Genomic DNA, 14,996 nt, shown 5'->3' with positions numbered 1-14,996 from the left:
TAATAACTGAATGTGATTATATTTTTTTGATACACAATTTAGGTACAATCAAAAGAATAAAACACCACAGTAAAATAACAGGGAAAAAACCCACCGTATTTTGTTCATAATGCAAGAGAAAAGTTTTAACATCTTTTGTCATAAAAGGCCTTAGAAACAGTTAACAAAGACACTAAAAGAATCCAAGCAAATGGCAAACAAGAAAGTAAAATACATGTGACGTTTCAATATGAAGGATGTCCCTGCAATGTCACTGCCCAAGAATGATGGTGTCTCGTAGTTGAAATTCTGAGGAACACCAGGAGACATACTGATCAGGTGTGTGTGTCCACAATTAGGGGGTCACAATTTTGATTCAATACAAAAAATTTTTGGGAAAAATTTTGGATTTCCTCTGGCTTTAGCATTCCCAATTCAAAGTATTTTATAACATTTTTGGCACAAATTGAAAATTAGTTCTTTAAAAGTATGTTTATTACAGCAGAGAAAATAGGTAGCCAATACATATGGGCCCCAAAATACACTTTATCTATCAAAAATTTTTTTAACAGCACCCAAATGGTGTGCAGAAAAGTTACTAGTAAGGAGCCGTGTGGGGAACAGAGCCAATCGTGTTGTGCTGTGTGTGGGTCCGACAGGGAAGGGAAATGCTAGGAGGCCCCTCCCTCCATGAAGTGGTGTGATGGACCACTATGTGCAAACCAAAAACCAATACACAACAATGGATGTCAAATGTAACTGAAAAATACAAAGGCAGGAAATAACACTGTGGTGTGTACAATTAAAAGGGGGAGGGAAGACTTAAAAGTAAATCTATATACTTATTCAATATCTATCTTCTAAAATTTTTTTAAAAAGTGATTTTTAATGACTACAGCTTAACTCTACCTATGCTAAGTGAGGTTAATAGGGGGACAGAGCGCGCCTGGCCGCACAGGAGGGTCCGTTGGCGCCTGTTGGTTCCTCTGTCCCACGTCCCGTGGTCCATTCTCCGGGGATTCAGTCCAACAGCCCCAAGGGGGACAGTCACATGCCTGCTTACAGTTCTCCAGGACACCCTCCAGGGTTGCTCAGACAGGAGCTTCTTCCGCCCTGTGGTTCTGCTTGCAGGGGGCTCCACAGCCACGCAAAAACGGAGCCTGCTCCCGTCACGGGTACGGGTGTCCGGGAAGGTGTGGGAGGAGCTGGTGGCATGTGCCCATCCTGTTGGCATCTGAGAGGACACAGAGGGCATCAGTGCCAGCAATAGTGTTTTATGCAATGAAATGCTGCAGCCCTTCTACGAATAAGTAACCCGTGGGTTCAAGCCTGACCCCTTGTTTGGGAGACGTGGCTGGTTATGTGGTAAGAGTAAGGAAGACCATGAAGATGGGCAGCATGTGGCCAGAAACTGATAGTACAGCCTTCAGATGAGGACTTCTGTCTTGTTTAACTCTGTTCACAGAGGAACAGACCCCTCCAACATCCCTTTCAAGTTGTCTGTGATTCTTACCAACCACATTGACTCTGTTGCTTCTCCATCTGGACCACAGAGCCTCTAGGTGCCTGAACTATCCCCACTGCTGGTCTTCCCAGTAGATCCCAGAGCTCAGCAGGATCGGAACCCCTCAGATACGGAACCCATGGAAGCAGCACTCAGATTTCAGGATTATATGCTATTTACTAAGCAGTAAGCTGAAAAACCTTCCCCTCTGGCTACCAAAATTCATTAAGCGCATTGGAAGAAGCACAATACCAACTTCTGCCTGAGCCAAGAAAGTGCCCACCCCTGAACCATGAGCCCTGATCCCAAGGAAGTGCCCACCCCCGAACCATGAGCCCTGATCCGCCTTACAGGTACACGCCCGGGGGCACTCCTGGGTCCGGAGATGGCGTTGGGCATCATCAAACGAGGTCAGTAAAAACAGCTCTTCTCCAAATGTGTTTTCCTGGAACCATCGTCTCCTAGCAGGAAAAAAAAGCAGACACTGTCAAGGAGAGGTGTCTGCTGTTCTTCAGAAAAAAGAGACAGCTGGTGAGTGGAGGCTCAGGGTGAACTTTGTTATTAATTTTCAGATGCAACTTAGGGAAAGGTTTTCTATTATCGCCAGGTTTGGTTATATATAAGCATATCAGATGAAGAAGACACAAAGAATGTCATGCATCGATACGCCATGTTCCCTTCGGTAAATTTATCTTTTAAGGAAGTAATTAAACACACCTCCTGACTGTCATGCATAATTGGGATAATCCAAAGGTGCCCAAGAACAGCACAGAGTAAACCAGGGTCCCTGTTCTGAGCCTCACGACAGCCTTGGCTGAACATAGCACTTCTGGATCCGGCACCTCCTCACCTGGGGCTCCCTCTGAGATGACACAGGTAGGATTTCCGCAGAAAAACACAGGTTCCTGATGGTGTTGGCTGTCCTCGCAAAGTCTACAAATGTTTCTCTTTTATCACGTTCCCCTGAGAAGCACACAGTCAAGGCAGGGTCAGATGTTAAGGAGATGGAACAGGACACGAAGGAGGCTACCTTTACACTGCGCAGGGGTAGGGGAGTGGAGGTCATTCAAGACCAGCAAATAGGACTGTCCAAAGACACGGGGAGGGGAGGTCATTCAAGACCAGCAAATAGGACTGTCCAAAGACACGAAGAGTTTTACTTTCTTGCCCCTAGCTCCAAAAGGACACCCTTAATGACAATCAACATGAAAGAAAATACCCCAAAACATACTGCCGGGCACGTACCTCTGATCCAACTTCTCTCTTCTTCCTCTGGTGACGGTTCTTCTGTCACCGGCACTCTCTGTCGCACTGGTCTCTGGTCACGTGCGTCTTCCTCTCAGAAACCATCTCAAAGCCCACGGGAGCACGTGAAGCAGGGAGGGACCCCGCCCGGCACTCCCGGCGTCTCCACAGGCCAGGTGGGAAGACGGACACATGCTGGCCTGTCTCTTGAAAATCCTCTTTTCCTTTTCAAAGTTCCTTTTGAAACATCTTGAACATTTCAAAAGCAGGGAAGCAAAAAGCAGTTGTAAGCTCCCACCTCTCCATACATTCATATCTTGCTGTAGTCGTCCAAATCCTCTCTTCCACACTTCAGTCATCTTAGATTGTCGCATAGCAGTATACCGATACGTGGATGCACAGAGCTCACTGGCGAAGAATCAGCGCATTTACAGAGATTTGAAAAAAGAATGCTCAAATGTTTAACTGGGTCAGTCACTGTTACCACGGATGGAACAGTCATCCACAGCACAAATCCCTTTCTCCCTCGATGGTAACAATGAACATTTTGGGGAATGGACAGTTAACTGATTTTTGTTCAGAAACGGCACGGAGGGATCAACTTGAAACATCTCCACACAAGCTTGTTCTATCCGTGTTAACTGGTTTCCCAGGCAAGCAGGCATCCGATGCCTCTCTCTTTTGCTGGTGTGCATTTCAGCTGTCGAAGGCGACTGGTGAGCCGCAGCACACCTTTCCTCTGAGTCAGCCTGGCAGTTTGAATGTTGAAACCTCAGCAGTGCGATTCATTGTTTCAAAATTTAAGCATTGTTTTTTGATTGTCATCACACTGCTTTTCAAAAAGGGTATCATTTATAGTTTGATCAATACAGAATGGGATTTTTCTAAGATAACTTTATGACTGACATTATAAGCACCCGAGATACACTGCTGACACTTGTGATCACGTAATATACAATCAAGCTCTAAAAAGCTATCAGAGAAAAAGTAGCATAACCAGAGACGCATAACTGTCAAATAAACAAAAAGGCAAATAAAAAGCTAATACATGAGAAAGAGCACTATTAGACCTATATTCCTAGAACTAATTTTACATAGATATATATACATTAACATACATGGCCTTGCACAGACATAAATTTGCAGATTTTACTAACATAGCAAAATGACGGTTCGCAACGGGAATACCTCCATCTCTAAATAAATCATTGAATTCTATTCTGAATATGACAAAGTGACAGTTCCCTTCTCATGTCTTACACTTCACATCCCAAAGATAAAAACATGTCCCAGCTGTCACTTCTATGTGAGAAGCACACAGTCTAGAAAACGTTTCTAAGACATGGTAACCTAACAATGAAGACATGGAGACGATGTCTACCCCTCTTCTCACAGTGTCACAGCATCAAAAATAGAATTCTACAGTGATTGGAGGCAAGGTATTACAACATATACTCTGGAAACATTAAAGAAGCTGGCATATGATATAGTTTGCCAAGAAATATTTACAAATTGTTTTGTGAAATTCCCATCATCTAGAAGAGAACTAGATGTTCAAAATGATACTATGTACCCGTTATTTACAAAGCTGTCTGGAATGTGGTCATGCAGTCCAATCAAATATAAGACTGTTGTCAATTCAATGGCAGAGATTGTGATTTCTTATAAAATGCCTTTTCTATGATGAAAGTACAGAATCATGCCCTATCAGCAATACACTAACAAAAGAATTTAGGTTTTACAATGTATCAGCACAAAAATTAACGGATTAAATGTTAAGATTTCTTGTTAAGATGAGAAATTGAAAGTGAAGGCACCCTCCCTGTTAAGCTTTTCCTCTTCTGACAATCCCACAAACAGATCTCAGAACAAACTTAAGAAAAACACAACCTCCACCCTAGAGCAGCCTCACTGTGAAGACCTCTCATGGAAAACACGTTAACATACCATGACATTTTACAATGAATTATTTACAAAAGCCTATTTTATGGGACTCTATACAATCTTGAAGAAATGAGATGAGAGAAAACAAATTCAGGAGTGTGTGTCTGCCTATTATTTACAAAGTTGTCTTGAATCTTGTCATGCAACCATGGGAACACACACAGAAACGCGTGTTGTTCCAAGAGGTAGTATAACGTCTGTTTGGAAGAAGTTGTTAGTATCTTGTGTGTTAAAAAAAATAAAAAGAAAAAAATACAGAAGGATCAATAGGCAGAGTACAGAGGACTTTTCTAGGGCAATGAAAACACTCTATACACACTGTAACAATGGCTGTATGTCATGTATCCAAGTATCCAACCCCTTGCATGCACAATACCAAGTCCTGGATTCACACTGTCAATTATGGACTTTGAGTGCCTGTGTTGTTTCAGTGCTGGTTAACGCATTGTAACAAATGTACTGCTCTGGTCAAGGGTGTTAATAGGCATGACTACCCATGAATTATACCTGTGTTTAGGAGGGGGGATAGGCAGGAGTATATGGGAAACTTTTACCTTCCTCTCAATTTTGCTGTGAATTTAAAAATGCTTTTTAGAAAGTCAACAAAAAATATGTAGGAAAGCTATCAGGAATTTTTGTCCACCAAATAAATCAAATACGTTTATGTTGTATTGTTAACTTGTAAACAAATCATATTTTGGTAAAATGGCAGACTAATCAAGAATGGGATAAATGCATTAATCTTGTCTTTTCCTCCTTTTAAATTTCCACATGACTTTGGCACTGCTCCAAGTCTGCTTTATCAAAAAATTTATCACTGTGTCATTTTTTGAAAGACAATGGCAATAACAAATTTCTAATAAAGTTTACAGGATTATAATTTGTCAAACTCAATATAGGATTATAACTTATCAGACTCAATAGATCTAGAATTCCTTTGTTTTAAAATGATTATTTCACTTGGCCAAATAAAAAATTGTTTCCATTACTGCCATATTTTAACAAATGAAACTGATCCAGATTATTTTGAGAGACTTGGCAAGTGTTCCTCAGAAATCCAATTCCATCCTGTACCTTAGGACAGCAGGAGTCCAGGCCAATGCCATGTTCCTTAAATACAAGTATTTTTAATATGAAAATGGTCATAATTTAGTAACAACTAATTTTTATTTCTAAATAAACAGGTTAGGTAAAAATACTTTCAAAGCTTTGTAGCCCAAAATATGGATTAAAAAAAATCACATGGTTCTTAGCTTTTTCTGATGACCTTATATTTTTTAGCCTAATATTCTTTAAGGTCTACCCATGTAGTAAAGGAAGTGGGTACGTTGGTATCGTAATAGACAAATGGGGCCAAATATGTGATGGAAAATTTGGGTGGTGGGCACACAATACAGGAATATACAGAACATGGACCACAGACGTGTGCAATGGAGACCTGCGTGACATATTCACCAATGACACCCCAATAAATTTGATTAAAAATTCAGAAACACTTTCCCCCCCACTAACCTGACAATAAATTCTAAATAGCCTTTCCGAACCTCAGACAGCCAATGGAGACTGTCAGGGGGCCAGGAATCCAAGGATGACCTTTCTCTCCTGATACTGGGATAAATCATGGTCCTCTGTCCAACAGGTGTAGTATAGGAACAATAGTGGACCCGGCTTTTTCACAACTCCCCAAAGAACCATCTAGTTATAATTCTCAAATAAATTTGCACACGCATTTTTAGCCTTAGTGTCGAATGCCGCTGTTGAAACAGAAGCATGTCCACAATCCACACAAACTAAAAGAATCCATGTTAAAAAAAAGTGTACATCTGAGATCAGAAAACATCAAATACTAAAAAACTACTACCCTTGTCCATAAGCCTTAAAATGAACCACTGAACAGACACAAAATAAAACCTAATTATAGTATTCGTTTCTGATGTTTCAAAGTGTTCTCAGCAATTAAGTTGCTTTCCAAAACCAGGTCAATCTGAAGACTTGACTAACAGGACTGGTTTCCAAATCCCATAAGCAAAAATATGTCCTATTATTTCAGGTGGAATTGTTTGAAAATTACATGCACAAGTGAAATTAAATGAACACTTGTCAAGTAACACTTCTGTTGGTAACAAGACATTTCTGCCATTATGCTCATCTGTGTGTGTGTATGTGTGTGTGTGCGCGCCTACGCATGGAGATGGTATTTCTAGGTAAGATATATCATTGGAAGTTTTAAAGATGTTTTAAAAGATGCTTGGTTGTTACACATACAGCAGTCAAAACACTTCCCTGCTCGGATCCAACATTTAACATTCAAAAATTACACTGGAAAAAGTATGTATATATACATATATATACATGTTTACATTATTTAAAAGTTAAGCGGCAATGATTTGTACACGCGGAAAAAAGAATGCCTAGTGGAAAAAGAAGAAAGCACAAGGACAACAAACCCTCAAAAAAAGCAAGTCTCAACTCTCAAAGATGCTCCTTCTGTATGTAGACTGAACGACAGGTCCGTAAGCAGAGTTCTAGAGTTTGACAGAAAGGATACATACCCCAAAGCACTGTTACAAGATGATTCTCAGCGTTTATGTACAAAAGCGATACTATCTATCACGCCCCTTCCAACATATACATCTCAAATAGACCTAGTATAGCGATCCCGCCAAGTGTGGTCGGACAGCACGTGTCCTCTTGTCCACGTGTCCAACTGTCCACCAAATAGCTAGCAGCGTCACAGTACTTACCCTCCAGGGAGATTCTCTCCTAGGACTTTGAACAACAGTTCTAACCCCCTATATACACCTTATGTACATGTCGGTGTGTGTGTATGGGTATACACACACAACAGTATGTAAACAATCCTTGTAGGTCAAGGTCTAAAAGTTTTAAAGCAAAAAACATATATATATATATATGTATATATAGCCTAACTATTTCACATATAATGCTCTAAAAAAACACCCCCTCCCCATTTTACAGCTGCCTAATTATTCAGATAGTTTGACAACAACCCCTAGGGAAAGTTTTCAACTTTATATACACTTTACATACTTGGTAAAACGTGCAAATAAGAGTAGTTACTATGCTTTAAACATAACAACTGTTGCCTATTGTATATACATATAATACAAAAATACATTCTTATGTCAGCCCACATTTAATGAACTTGGGTTTGATATATCATTGCGAACGTCCCTCAAACACACAAAGTCACCTATACATCTAGAGACAAGCACTTTAAAACAAGGAGAGTCCACTACTATCATTAAATCAGATGAAAAACTTCCTAAACCAATGCTGTTTCCTACGTAGAGAATGTATCTGAAAACCACACACAAGGCAGACCAGCAGTCAGTGTCACTTCCAGCATGAGTAATTGGGTTCAATAAACAGTGAGGCATTTGGTCTAGACATGACATTTACAACTTAAAAACGGAGACTAATGACCCAAAGAACTTAGAGAGGCTAGATTGAACATCTCTTTGGCAAACAAAAATGCTTCTATCCTAAGCAGATACATACTTAAGAGAAAATTTACAATAACATATATACATGTAGAAAAACATTAACGTGTTGAATACAGTGGAACAATTCCACTAGACAAAAGGGAAAAGAAAATGGCTACTTGTCTAACGTCAGGACATTTACAAAATATACGTATATGAAGGTTCCCAACATCTGAGCATGGAGTAAAAAGAAGATCCAAATGACAGCCACCTCTATGCTTAAGATTATTATATCAAGAGTAATATCACCTATAGCCAAAAAAGAACACTTGGTTATCAAGCATAGAACTAACATTCCGGCACAAAATCCACATTGAACAGAAGACCATTTACATCATAAAATCAGAGCAGCCTGAATAAGAACGTCTATGTGACAGCTGTTTCCAGACTCCCACGCCCTCCCCAAAAAACCCTCAGCAATAACCCACTCACATTTTAAAATGTACATCCTTCAGAGGTATTCTGACAGTTAACTATTGGATATCCACATGTTAAAATACTTCTTTCTACACATCTCACCGAAAGGGCAACAAGGACAATACCATGGGGAAATGTCGCAAAGCAATTATATTTGGTTGTTTTTTCTTCATACACATTATTCTCAAAACGCACAGAAGGATGATGCAGCGCCTTCCTGTCTCCCGATTCCCACGATGTCCAGCACTCCACATTCCATTCCTGCGATCCCTGAGCACAAGCAACGCTTACACAACTGTACACAGCTTCTACAGACATCCTTAGAATTCATTCAGTCCTCAACAGTTTTTACCCCAGGGGACGATTTTATCACATATTGTCACTGAAAAGTTTCCCTAGGAAAACCGGGCTCTAATATCACAGCAACCGTTGAAGATATCAAAAAAATAAATCTAGTTTTTTTTTATAAACAACGAGGCCTCTGTGCTTGAGTAATGCATTCCAAGAACTTTTTAAGTAAACAAAGAACAAAAGAATACAATGAGAAAGCCATCACATGTCCCATCTCATTCTCTTCATCTCCCAAGGTCAATGAACAGTTCGTACACATTCATCATTCACTGTGCATTTCATATTTACAAAGAAGCTATTCACATGTTATGTGTCCAATGGAGGAGTCCGTGGGAAGGGTGTCAGAGCTGCTCACCAATGCTAGCAGTCGAGAACCAGCAGCCCGTGTGCACAAAAGTGTCCCATACGCACGGCTTTGTGGTAAAACCATTGGTGAATTGCTATTCCAGAACCAAAAAGAAAAGGGGGGTTGGTTATCCAAGTCCAGAGGTTCCCAATGAAATGTACAGACTCGAAAGGCAGAATGAGGTATCGATGATGTTCTGGACTTGGTTTCTGCAGCTGGTCGAGCTCCTTCGTCCCTTCCCAGGCTCCTGCCGGGCGGGCTGAGGCCTCCCGATGGGAGTTCCCTGGCAGCCCTTTGCATGCATGCGTTGTCGAGTGATACTCAATGACGAGATGTGGTCCAGATTCTAATGGACCAGGTGTGCGTTCAGCCTCCATCTAGAGCGGCTCTTGATCGGGCCCAAAGGACCCTTTTGAGTCTGCATGAAGCTTAGACTCCCACAAGCAGTTTCCTAAGTAAACTTCAGACTTCTCCAGCACTGGGAAAATGACCATTTCTCATCTCTCTGCGGGGCAAGTCCCTGGTCCGCCTGTTTATGGTTAAAGAGGTTGATCCGAGATTCCCGACGCGTCCTGGCTGTAACACAGGGTTGGCTTCCTGCGCTATACAACTTCTGAGGGTTGTTACGTGCCAGAGGCGAAGAGTGGAGGAACAGCAGGGTCACAGGAAACCCCGCGTTCAAGAGGCGGTTTTGATGGTGGCAAAGGATGTGCGAGACATGATCAGTTTCTATCATCTCTTTATTTCTGATTATTGCTTATTTCTAATATGGCGGAAACACTGACATGGGTCTGTCACATGTCCCAAAGGCCTCTCTGGCAGACAAGAGCGTTCGTGAAGAGACCCTGGACAGACAGGTAAGGCGACCGGCTGGATGACTTTTTGTAGATAGAGGGGTTGGAACTCTGTGCTAGGATGGTAGCTCCAGAGCGTCCACTCAGAGTCTAGAAAAGGGTCCAGCGGGCCACAGGGTTCCCGATGGGGGTGGGGCGCCCTCCTCTGTCTGTCTGTCCCTCCCGGGCACCAGCTGTGTGTCCTTGCACGTCACCCCCTCTCAGAGCTCCTCAGTGTGACGTGCTTACATGTCTATAAAAATCAACAGCCAGGTGTAGTGTACAGAGATTGTGAAATATTTACAGATGAGACTGAGATACAGGTTTCCAGAATCTTCAGTTATCTGGGTGTTTTGTCATTAAAAAAAAAAAAGAAAAAAGAAAAATGCCCCGTCTTTTTTTTTTCTTCAAGGGGGATGGAGAAGAGGTTTTATATACATTTCAAAAAACCAAGAGAATACGTAAACAATGTATTTTTGCCAAAGTGACAATAGATGCATTTTCGCGTTTTATTAATGTGGCCGAGTTCTGTTACCCACAAACAAAATTCTCAGTAATGGTGTGTTCTTGATCCCGCAGACATCCATTCCAAATGAACAAGGGCTGCTTTGTCACAGGTGAGATCTGTACCCCAGAGTGAGCTTTCTGGCACGAGTGGGTGGGCTCAGGCGATGGGAGTGGTGAACCTTGAGGGGACACCCTTTTCTCTTCCACCGGGTCCCCAAGTTTCCTGACTGGCATGGTAGCTCTATAAAATGCCCTTCTGTTTCTCGACTCAAACCTTGACTGCAAAAATGAGGACATGGAAGTTGAAACTGCAAGTGTAACTTTGCCCGGAGTGTGTTCCGTCTCGTGTGCTGCCCACCTTGTGTTCATTTAAGGAATGGACTCTACAGGAATGGGTCACCATGGCGCCCGGTCTCAGCACGTCCGTAGGTGATGCCAAATATATACAAGGCCTTGGAGAAAAAGGTAGAGCAGTTCTGACATCAAGGCTGAATTAGAAAGAACCCTGAATGCCTTCTCTGCGTAAAAATAATTATCAGAAGAGCCAGTTTATGCCTTCTTGTAAACATTCTTCCAAATTGTCACCTTATCATCTTGGACAAACACACACATGGAGTGAGTCAAGTGTTTTATGCACGTATCTGCATTGTGACTTTAGCCATCTTTTTTTTTAAGGGATGGGACATTCTTGTTATTACTTCTGGTATTAATGATAGCCACAATTCACTCAATAGATACACCCAGTCCTATCAAAAAGTCCCAACGTCATTACGTCCAAACTCACAGAGAAAACTACACATTATGAAAAAAATGACATTAGAAAAATAGAACGACCTATATTCTCTTCCATCCTACAAAAATTAGAAAACCAATCTCACTGCATTCATGAATGTTCACAAAAATAGTCACAAGTCAGTTTTTTTCAATCCTGTGAGATTTCTGCAAGAGTTCTGAGTCCAGGGCAGAAAGAAGTCTCCTTGTTGGAAGTGTTTAGTTCATTTACAGATTATAGTTACAAACAAACAAAAAAAAGTCATACTCTTGTAATTCCCCTCCCCCCAGTCCAAGCCACAGAAACGTGAGCTTGGTCCCCAGGCTGGGCTTTCTTCCCCACGAGGCGGTGCACCGGGCGTGCCTTTCCTGCTGAGCCAATCTGTGAGCACGCAGAGCTGCCCAGCCTGGAAGGAGTCCCTAATAACGAGGTTTAACTGTTCATTAAGTCCAAGCAGACACAGTCCATGATAACACTATTCCCATAGAAAAGAGTTATTTACAAAATAATACTCAGTTTCAATACCAAATGTCGTAAACCAGGATTATTTACATCCAAGCTATTAACACACCATACATACATATATATTGAAATTACCCCTAGAAAACAGAACTCCAGAAAAGAAGCATTGATATTGTCAGTTTTATGGTCCATTGGAAATGACCCAGAATGGGATGCTTTAAAAAATGACAAGACACCTGAATGCAAAGTCATTCAAATTATGCAAAATGACAGACGCAGAACACAGATTCCGCGTTCTACCAGAGGGTAAGTATCGGGCAGAAATGACCATGTCTGGGTAGTCAACACACAATGCAGGCCAAATCCTACTCTTGAATGTGTTTTTAACATCAACTGATTATTCTGGAAATTTCCAAATGTTGGTCATTTGTATCCAAATTGAATGAAGTGTAAATTTGGGTATAGTAACTGATACATTCAAAAAATTGTCAAAAAATACAATTGCTTTCCCAAACAAGGCACTTAACTTTTTATACATATTGCCAATTTGTTCTGGTCAAGATATATGGAAAGATATCCTCAATTTAGAAGGGTTGTTTCACCCATGTGTTTTGAGTCCAATGGCTATCAGGGATCCAGTCTTTTTATTGTACAATGAAGCGGATATATTTTGTATCCACTTTTGCGCGACAATTTTCCTTAAAAATTATCTGCTTGCCTTGTGTTCTTAAACCACCTGTGACATGTTTTCATTGATGTCCGCACACCCCCCCCATGAATGAATGAGTGGTCACATTTTGAGTAGAACCCAGATGTTCTCTATGTGGTACCTAAACCAACAGCATCTGTCAACGTCTTGGACCAGAACTGCTGCATCAGAAACTGTACAAAGCTGTACAAAGGCCAGGGGGTCTCGTGTGCACTGAGGTGGGAGAAAGGTTTGGTTTTATCTTGGCGGCCACCAGATGGAACCCAGGCAGCACTCTGGAAGCCACAGTGGGAATGGACACAGCATGGCTGTCTCGGCCAGAGGACCCACTGCTGCTGCACACACCACTGTCTGAGCAGGACTAGGCTCACCATCAACACCACAGGGCAGAGAAGTGGTGGGGTCTTTCTTACCCCTAACCTACCTTTCATGGCCAACCAACAAAGGCAGCGCAGCACTGCTTGCTCTCAGGGTCCACTGGACCACAAGATGACACATCATCTGACACTGTCTTCTTCCTTCTTGCCTTGCCCGTCCCCCTCAATTCCCGTTCCTGTTCCCAGTCCATGCCTGCCCTAAGATCTGGGTGTGTGCCTCAGTCTCCCTCTGCAGGAAGAAGGGCCTTCTCCAGGTTTAAGAACAACTACTCTGATCCTGTCAACACCCTCCACCTCAGCAAGACAGAAATTGACCCTCTTTCCAAGGATTCCCTCGTGCAAGACATTTAGGACACCTAGCCCGCAGAGCCTGGTGGCATCTTTGGATGGGCTCCGTCAGCCATGACGACTGTCCTTTCTCCTAGCAGGAAGGGACCGTTTCCACGTTGAACCCAGCGTCAAGGGCCCAAGGACTGACAGATGTAAGATGTCCCCTCAGCAGGCCCCTAGCCCCATCCTGACTTCTCTGCCTCAGCTCAACCCCTTCCAAGTGGGTAGGGTTGCAGTGTCCTCCTCCGTTCATCCCACATGCCCCTGACTGGACCAATGCCCCCAAGAGAAACCAAACCCATCTGTGAGGTAGTAAGTATGCACACGAGTCCCTGGCAGGGAAGAAGGAACTACATTAAGGGACAGAACTGGGAATATACACTTGTCTAACTCGACTATACAGAGAATGTTGTTATAATGTTGTTACAGGAACCCCACAGCCCCTTTCCTGGGAAGCAGCTGCTCATGTTGTCACAGTGTCAACACCGCATTGTATTTACACACAAACTTACACACCTGTGTTGTATTTACACACGCATGTTAATTATACACACCTATATTTTATACACATGTGCAGACCCCTTAACAAAATTAAGGTGACTATTTAAGAATAAGGTCTCAGTACATTCAAATGTCCATGGTTATAAGTTTTATATACAGGTAATTCCCTAAACCCCTACTTAAGTTACTACTCAGCCCCTCATCTTAGCTACTATATAAGCAGAGCACAAGCCTAATCAGAGACAGTAGGAAGACCCCCTACCCATCAGAGTGAGAAAGATAATGATGGTTGATTGAAAGACCCCATTCAGAGAAAAAGAAACTGCAGGCAGCTTACAGCTTGGTAAAACCTTTCTCTCAAGGGCTCAGACCCACTAACCGCAAAGAGCCAACTAACTCCAGCCCTTGAGCCCAAGCCGAACACTCCAAATCTCCACCTATGTCTTCTTGCCAAGATACATGGGAAAAAAAGCTTTTAAATAAATAAATCACACTAAGAAAAAAAAGAATGAAAGGATTCCCTCTCAAAAGGTTTGCTACAAAACGCAAAGAAGAAGCCTACGCCAAAGCCATGTCGCAAATAACAAACTGGCACTCTTGCTCCTGTGGGACACGGAGCCGCTTTGTGGAGGGCGGGACAAAGTCTCGGAGAACTCGGGTCCACAAGGCAGGGACAGGCGGGAGGCGTTCCCAAGGCCTCCCTCCCTTTCCTTGAAGCTATCTAAGAACAGCGGGAAGAGACAACAGTGAGTATAACCGAGACTTTGACAAAGAAAGAAGACACTATGTACAAAAGGAAAAGCGAAGAGGTGGGTCTAGGCCCACCGTCCCAGATTCCCTGGGAAAAGAAAAGCAAAAACCTATGGCTCTGTCCTCCCTTAACCAGCAGGAAAGGATAAATGTGGGGAACCTTGCAAAATTTACAGTCCACAAGCTTGAGTTTGCAGGGAAAAAACCGAGGCATGTCCCGCGTCCAGGGCCTGACCTGCGGCTGACCTCAGAGTGCGCACAGTGGACCCCGCGGCACTGCGCTCCCAGAAACACAGCTCATCATCAGTGAGCCCCGGTCTCCCCGACGGCGGGCGTGTCTCTGCTCAAAGGCAGACACCTGTCGACTGCAAATCTCTCCCGATGGGGAAGAAGGGGAGGGGCCCTCGGGTTTCAGGAAAGGATCTGTGACCAGCATTTATGGAAGCAGCATTGTTCAACTGAC

General features: G+C 42.7%; 1 long non-coding RNA gene across 1 annotated transcript; it reads right to left on the bottom strand.

Annotated features, from left to right (window-relative positions):
* On the bottom strand, positions 1–14,995 carry LOC136311044 (uncharacterized). Its single transcript, XR_010726672.1, has 4 exons — positions 2,729–14,995; positions 2,334–2,446; positions 1,835–1,944; positions 1–1,213 (listed from the first exon to the last, which is right to left on the bottom strand). It is a non-coding gene; the product is annotated as an uncharacterized lncRNA (long non-coding RNA).
* Between the last annotated feature and the right edge of the window lies 1 nt (position 14,996).

This window comes from Saccopteryx bilineata, chromosome 7, assembly GCF_036850765.1.
Source record: "Saccopteryx bilineata isolate mSacBil1 chromosome 7, mSacBil1_pri_phased_curated, whole genome shotgun sequence".
Taxonomy (NCBI): domain Eukaryota; kingdom Metazoa; phylum Chordata; class Mammalia; order Chiroptera; family Emballonuridae; genus Saccopteryx; species Saccopteryx bilineata.
This window is presented reverse-complemented; position numbering and strand designations above follow the sequence as displayed.